Source organism: Echinops telfairi, unplaced genomic scaffold (assembly GCF_000313985.2).
Source record: "Echinops telfairi isolate 266 unplaced genomic scaffold, ASM31398v2 ScPeMD7_6080;HRSCAF=6971, whole genome shotgun sequence".
Classification (NCBI taxonomy): domain Eukaryota; kingdom Metazoa; phylum Chordata; class Mammalia; order Afrosoricida; family Tenrecidae; genus Echinops; species Echinops telfairi.
The window spans coordinates 2,994,632-3,003,360 of record NW_022109980.1 but is presented as its reverse complement, the minus strand read 5'-3'; positions in this window follow the sequence as shown (position 1 = coordinate 3,003,360).

The window sequence follows — 8,729 nt, the reverse complement described above, 5'->3', positions numbered from 1 at the left end:
TATCAAGGGTTCATGAGGGAGGGGGAGTGGGGAGGGAGGGGAAAAATGAGGAGCTGATGCCAGGGGCTTAAGTGGAGAGCAAATGTTTTGAGAATGATGAGTGCAATGAATATACAAATGTGCTTTACACAATTGATGTATGTATAGATTGTGATAAAAGTTGTATGAGCGCCTAATAAAATGATTTTAAAAAAAGAAGGTGAGGAATGTAACTCTAAACCAAGCTAAACCAAACTCGTGGTTGTTGAGTTGATACAGATTCATAGGAGCATAGTGACTCCATGTTCGGCTGTACTCTGCAAGGTCAGCAGTTTGAAACCACCAGCCAGCCGCTGTGCGGGAGAATGATGGGACTCCTGTAAGCAGTTCTATCAGGGTCACTTTGAGTCAGCATTGACTCAATGACAGTGAGTTTCATTTTAGAGTTTCATAGCGACCCTATACAATGCAGTAGGACGTCCAGATAAAATGACCAAGGTTGTAATCCATGATGGCCTGGGGGTTAAGTTCAGCGGTTTGAAACCACCCACCGCTCCGTGGGGAGAAGATGGTGCTTTCCATCCGCACAAAGAGGAAACTCACAGGGGCAGTTCTATTTGTATGTTGACTTTTCACAGGAGCAGTCTGCTATACACGGGGTGACGAGGGAGCTCCAAGCGCTGCCTCTTTTGGTGAGCAGCCATCACGTAGCCTCTGCACTACCAGAGATCCTTCAGTGCAACCCTCAAAAAGAAACCGAGGCTTCCATGTGACCCTGAACCCTAGAAAAGGGAGAAAACATTCTATTGTAGCCCTTCAGGACCATGACCCTGCCGATACCTTCATTATGGTCCAGTGATACCCCTTTTGAATTTCTGACCTGCAGAATTGTAAGATAATAAATATCTTGTTTTAAGCTGCCGAGCTTATGGAATTTTGTTTCAGCAGCAATATAATGAATACATTTCCAAACTTCCTGCCAGGGAGTCAATGCTGATTCACAGTAGCCCCCGCTCCCTGTGGGTTTCGGAGACCTAACTGTTTACTGGAGTAGAGCGCCCAGTCTTTCTCCGACTGCCAACCACGTGGATCACATTGCAATGTGATCACACCACCCGGCTCCTAACTACTACAGTAGGAGTAGCAATTAAGCGGTGTTTTTATATTGTAGGAGTGGTGGTGTTGAGGGTTCTTCACCTCTTCAACTCCCATTTAACCTTACATCTCCATGTTGTAGCTATTGTCCAAAGCCAGATGCATATCTGTTTTTACATGGAAAATTCTGTAAATGTTTCTCAGGTGTGTTTATTGAGCTGCTTGTTTCCAGCATCTTTTGTCTTATTCGTGTCCTTGATTCTTTTCCTATTTATCATCTTCAACCCAGGCACCAATTCAACTTGATTTAGTGACTTGCTAACTAACACTTTATATACTGGGCCTGGTGTCATCCGGTGTCACTGGTCTTTGTCCCATGTTCTGAATGAATGCCATTATTGATTCTCAGATAATATCTTCTCCAATCCTGACACATATCAATCTTGCTCAGGGTTACTCTGGGTTTGGAACATACCATTTTGCTTTGGAATGTTTGTAGATTTGTTTGCATAATTGTGCCACTCTTGTATGGAATGTAAGGCAATGGAAGCAACTTTGAATTATGGTCCTTTAAGTGTCACATCCTGAAGCAAGTAGGATGGGGCATGGGGCAACTTCCCAAGTAGTTCATGTGATAGGTAGGTTTATTGTGCCAATCTGACCAATAAGAACACGTGGGATTAATAAGGTCGCAGTTTGAATGGAGGGCAAAGAGATAAATAGCTCGAGCCCCACCTCTCTCTCTCTTGCTCTCTGGTGATAGGACCCATGTGTGGCTGCCTTAGCTAGTTATCTGCCTCACCCAACTAGTTATCTGCTAGTTATCTGTGAGACACCCAACCCATGGATTGTGATGCTAGAGCTTGAGTTTCCTTCGAGACCTGCTTCCCCACACTGCTGGTGAATATATTGCTTGATCTTGGGACTGTTGGATCTTGTCATCTGGCTGACTGTTGGTGACCTGCCCTGCTGTCTGCTGCCTCTGGCCAGTCTGCCTGCATTGCTCTATGGAATATTCAGCTGTCGGCTTCCTAGACCTAGGGCGGAGCAGCCATGTGAGTTGAAGGACTTCAAGTACATTAACTGTTTCAAGGAAATGAGTTGAACTGAGCCCTCTGTACCACTGTATGGACTAATTAGCTGTTATATTCCTTCATGCTGTATATATATATGGTATATATATGATATATATATATATATACATACATACCATAAGTGTATCATTGATATCACACACACTTCAGTAGAGGATTGGAACAAGGGATATCATTAACCATGTCAGATGGATCTTGGCTCACAGCAAAGAATACCAGAAAGATGTTTACTTGTGTCTCATTGACTATGCAAAAAACATTTCACCGTGTGGACCATAAAAATCTGTGGATAACTAAAAAAATCTTCAGAATTTCTGACCATTTTACTGGGCTTATTTGGAACTTGTACATGGTTCAAGAGGCAGATCTATGAAGAAAACACGGTTGAAAATTAGGAAAGGTATGGGTCAGGGTTGTATCATCTCACCATACTTGTTCAATCTATATGCTAAGCAGATCCTCTAAGAAGCTGGATCATGGTTGCAGGAAGGCTTATTAACAACCTGCGATATGCAGATGACGACCTTGCTTGCTGAAAGTTAGGAGAACATTAAGCACTTGCTGATGAAGATCGATCATTGTAGCCTTCAGTAGGGATTACAACTCAATTTAAGGAAGGAAAACATCTTCACAACTGGATTAATGATTAACTTCACAATAAATGGAGAAATGTTTGAAGTTGTCATGGATTTTGTCTAACTTGGATCCACAATCAGTGCACATAGAAGCAGTAGTCAAGCTATCAAAAGATGTATTGTATTAGGTAAATCTGCTGCACGAGACCTCTTTTGAGAATCTAAACACAAGGATGCTAGTTTGAGGACTAAGGCTAGTCTGATCCAAGCCATAGTAATTTCCATTGCATCAGATGCATATGAAATTTGGACATTGAATAAGGAAGACTGTAGAAGAATCAATGAAGTTAAATTGTGGTGCTGGAGAAGAATATTGATAGTGTCATGGACTGCTAAAAGGGCTAAACCTCTCTGTATTGGAGCAAGTCCAGGGTGCTCCTTAGAGGCAAGGGTGGCAAGATTTCATCTTACATAGTTCGGACATGTTGTCAGGAAAAACCAGTGCCTGGAGAAGAACATCATGTTTGGTAAAGAGGAGGGGCAGCAAAAAGAGGAAGGTCCTCACCTGGATAGGTAGACAGTGGGCTCAATCCTAGGAACAGTGGTGAAGACGGTGCAGTAGTGTGCAGTGTTTTGTTAAGTTGTGCATAAGGTCCCTATGAGTTGAAGCCGACCTGATGGCATCTAACAACAACTCCTCATCCCGACAGTTTCTCACTTTTTGGGACTCTAATATGCAAATATAATCAAGAGGGAAATTATTCACAAAATACAAGACATTCTCAAATTTAGAAAAGGTTTAATTTATGGTTCACTTAAATAGCAAGTCCCCGTAGTGGATTTTAAACGATTTGATTTTCAGAAGAGAATTTTACAGTTTTTAGGGGCATTTTTGGTGCTACATGATATAAGCTTGTGTTAACTCTCTAAATTCCATAGCTAATTGAATGTGTGATATTGAATTATCTTTATTGAGTTGCTTGTTCATTTCTATTCTTACACTTTTTTGCATCTCAAGTAAATAAGGCATTTTTTGTAGCAATTTCATTTATTCTGACATTTCTTCCATAGTAAGTTGTCAACCAGTCAGTTATCCACATGGATCTGGTGCTAATAGTCAGCTTCTTCAACTCTCTTTTATTCTCTTCAGGGATCCTTTCCTCTCGCTGCCCTTTACATCAACAGCATGGGGATGGAGCAGGGTTGGGGTGGGGGTGGGGGAGCTGTTCATTCTAACTGTAGGATATATCCCTGCCAGAGGCTTTCATCAGTTCCAATCCAATATTCTCCTGCTCAATCTCAATTCTCCTTATTGCCAGACCGAGTCTTGCCTTTCCTCCAATTCTGGTAATTGACCAACCATCTAACACCAAGAGCTAGTCCTTACTTTGTATCTTGGCTCTGATTACTCTCTTGCTCCCTATGCTTGGGGCCTTTTCTTGGTAACTTGCCCAACATACTCACTTCCTGGGAATGACCCCATCTTGATTTTGTCAGCACTATTGGCCACTCCCAAATACTCCCTGAATTCCAACCTAGTACTTGGGCCTTTCTAGCTACTAACAGATCAATAGGTTGTCAGCTGGGACTATCAAAATATCATCCTTTCTTGGATATTCTGCTTTTACTTTTCATCTAAATAATCTGAGGGAAGCAATTGCACCATATTCATTTCCATTTCCCCAGTACTCACCTCAAGGCTTTTCACGAGCTCAGTGAAGTTTATTCAACAGGTAAGAAAGTGAATAAATGAATTAGTAGAGAAATACCAATCAAGACACAGCCATTATTTTTGCATCGGACCACCTGACACCAACTAATTATCTAAAGCAGTGACTCTCAACCTTCCTAATGCCATGACATTTAAATACATTTCCTCATGTTGTGGTGACACCCCCCCCCACCAACCATAAACATATTCGTTGTTATTTCATAACTGTAATTTTGCTACTGTGATGAATTGGGCAACCCCTGTGAAAGAGTCATTTGACCTCCAGGTTGAGATCTGCTGATCTACAGTACCATAACATTACAATAGCATAAAAGGCTAGCTAGAAGATGATAGAAGAAACGTGCTCTGCTTGTCAGATTGGGTTTTTTCCCCTCCTTATCAGAAATTGCTTATATCCCTTAAAATGTCTGCCTAGCCTTAATTTGTAGATTTCTAACCAGGTCCTAGCTTTTCCCAACCTACCAATTGTCCTCAAGGGTTTTATGCTTTAATTGGGGGCAGTGGAAATATCACAAGTGATGCAACGCTACCACTAACAAATAGCTGTGATTGAATGGTAAGGAATTTCTGGTATGATTTGATAAAACTATAACCAAGATATTCCCAGAAGGCCTTAATAGTTCATAAATATTTATGGAGTACTTGTGTATAAATCAGGGTTGAACAGTAAAGAGAGGATATACCGATTTTAGTATAATTCTAGGAAAGTTTATTTACAAAAGCATTAATTAAAAGTGCATGGACTTCTTTTTGACAATGACAAAGGGTTAGTAGTTCTGGGCCTGGTGCCACCCTTAGACCCAAGACATAAAGAAGAAGAGTGTAATAGGACACCTGATGGAAATAGATGAGTTTAGAAGGTCATTGTGGAAGGAGCAATGACCTTCTGCCAAGGGACAAAACCAGCCCCAAATGACCCCGAAGGGACAGAGCCAGAAAGACATACCATGATCTTTCCTCTTTCTCTCATATTTCCTACCAGAACTCTTCTTAGCTCAGTCCAAGAGAAGCCAGAAGGCCAGGACTCCCACTTTTGGCAGGGAGCAAAGATGAAGTGTAGAGGGTGGCGCTTGAAGGGCCAACCAGGATATTTAGCGCAGTCTGCTCTGTGAATAACTTTGAGTTAAGTGCAGAGTGGCTCCTGGCAATGTCAAGTTTTCACTGGGGTGCCAAATAAGAGGAAAGACATCAACTGTGTGATAGGAAGGAGAGGAGCCATTAATACTGGTTTGTACAGAGTTACCATTAACTCACAATAACAACATATATGAAGAAGATCATTTAAGGCCTCTATCTGGCTCATAGAGGAGTCTGAGTGTCATTGGTAAGCTTTGGACTGCTAATGGCAAGAACAGTCTTTTAAGCTCACCACCAGATCTGTGGGAGAAAGATGAGGCTGTCTGCTCCAGTAAGGAAAAACCAAAGCCAGGGAAATCCCATGTAGGGTTTGTTATAAGATAGAATTGGCTAGAGGGCTATGGGTTTGCATGTTTTGGTATCTGATTTATGTCATTCCAAGCTTCATGCCCCTTAAATTAATTTAAAATTCTCACTTGTGCTCAGATTCCTTTCCCCTCTCTGAGGACCAAATATGAATGACATTTTGATTTAGTCTTTGTGCCCCATTTTCTGTGACTATTGTGGACAAGTGCCCCAGCCAGCACTGATGTCTGCCTTGACTTTGTCCCTCGGTGGTTGGTGATTGGTACTCACCATATTTCTGGTGCTACATGACCTCAAGGATGGGACCCTGGGCTGTATGGGTTCTTAATGTTAATATGCTGTTTAATTTCATTAGGCGATGTAGTTCATTGACTCCTTTATTCTGCTTACTCTGTGTTGTGTTTAGATAGAGGGAGGTATTAACAAGGAAGCACATGGGAGCATTGGACCCATTGGGAAGAGTACTGGGATAGATAGTTAGAAGGTTCTACTAACTTTGAGGTTCTCAAAAGCATTGAGACTGCTACAAGTCGAATAAACCAACAACAAAGTAGCCAGAATTAGGCCCTGGTAAAATGAAATACTTACTGGACTAACAGATAACAATATTGGAAGTTGACTGGCTCTGCAATAGGGAATTGTGTAAAGCAGAGTGCAATAGCCAATGGTATGAAGGTCAAACAAAGCATGCCGAAGGACAGCACCATCACCTTCAGGTCAATATTCTGTGACTTCTGAATTCTGATGGCTGTGAGGGTGATTGGTGGCTAAGTTCAGGAATGGGATAGTTGTGATAAGATGGCTAACTTATGGTGAAGAAAATTTAAGAATGTTCCTAACACTTAGTTGAGGAAAATCTTGTCAGAATACTGGTGTGTTGGCAGGGGAATTTGATGTCCCATTGAGACTAGTCTGTAGCACTTTATTTAGTTCGGGGTTTCCAAGAAGAGTTTATTAAAGAATAATATATTCTTCTTTCACTAATTCACATACAAAAGAGCTTGGGGATAAGAGGAGCTTGGTTTAACCTGGCAGGAGGTGGGTTCAGGTATTTCATGACTATTACTTTAAGATCGGTATAAATGCTTATGGAATATAACTTGTGAGTTACGCATTTGTAATACTTAAAAATTTAGTGCAATATATATTCTTTGAATCTACTTTTATGTTAGTAAATCATGATAAGATTGGATTCATCTGCCAGTCCATATGAGGGTAGATGTCAGAAAGTGTTGCTACAAAATCATAGAACCTTTCATAAAACAAACATCAAAACGCGGAGCCATTTTTTCTCAGCATGCCCTTCATCTAAGTCTACATAATTCTAAGGGCAGTGTGTCTAGCTCTCTAACCTCTCTCAAATGAACTCTGCCTTTTGCCATTGACACCCTCTCCAAACAGCAGTTTTGGTTACCCTGAGGGACACAGCTTAGGTTCCTTTTCAATGTGTTTCTGAGTTTGGGGAAGAAAAATAAACCTGAAGTGGCAATATCAAAACTCCAGGGAGGATGGGGTTATATTTTGCAGTGTGATTATCCTAGGAGAGCCCTGGCTACCCAAAAAGAATGAGCAGGTGCATTGTCATGATGGGAAAACCAAAAGAAAGACACGGGGTGCAACTTGCCTGGCCATCTTCTCAGCAATGCAGTTTTCTATTTTCTTGTAAATTATTTCCGTGGTAAGTCCCCTTGATCATCCTGCATTCTAAGAGAAAATCTATCAAGATTATCTATCTTAAATCCTCAACTTCAATAACCTTCTGACCTGACCTCTATGCCTTGAATTTAACCAGCCCAGCAGATGTTGGCAGAAGTCATTGTTTTGACTGAACCTTTTTTTAAGGTGCTCCAATGAGGATAAGATGAATGTATTACTTAGAGAACTTATCTGCAGCCATCGACTGATTCTAGAGACCTATTTGAACTCATTTTGTTTGGGATAAAGCCAGGCACATATGAACTGGAACCCTAACGGCAAAACATTTTGACTTACCCTCATGTATTGAACCATCCAATCCCCTGATTAAATGTTAGGGTAAACTTTTCACCTCCTTCTCTAATGTCTTCTTTTTCATTACCAAATGTATGGCTACTTACTTGTTCCCACTATTTTTATTCTTAAAGCCTTTGGAATCACCTTGGATTTACAGTAGCTTAAAGAATATGAGTAGAGAGAAAGAACCAGTAAAGGGTTCTCTGAATTTGGAATTGGAATTGACTATGAGACAGATGTTAATTCCAGTCAAAGAGAGAATAACCGCAGATACTATAAATTTATGCAGAAATGGGATCAAGTCCAGAAAAGATTTACTTAAGCCACAAGGTTGCAGGCAGTGTGTACAGTCAAGGTGTCTAACCATTTGAATGGTTGGATGTGATCAGGATCATTAACTTTGAGACAAAAGCTGATGGAACTCTTTTTTCTCAAAGTATTTATAAATCTATAATCCTGTTCTGATGGTGAGAGTAGGTGATCAAAGACCTATCAACCAAAGTAAAGGTCCTGGGATCATTTGGTAGTTATTGCACCTCTTTTTTTTGTTTGAGTTATTGGTCCTCTTATTTATTGATGCTAGAATAAGACAAGTAGACACATTTATGAAGATTACATTAGTTTTGATATGAGATCATCAGTGGTAATGCAATAGAATGGAGGCACTGATTTGTAGAACAATTAGTAGAGTTTCATAAAAATTTTATAATAGTTCTTACTACACACAATTATGGTATCTAAAAGTAGAATTTGATTCATGAATCATTCAAAATTATTTTAAAATACTTATGACTGCATATATAGTACATCTTGTATTTT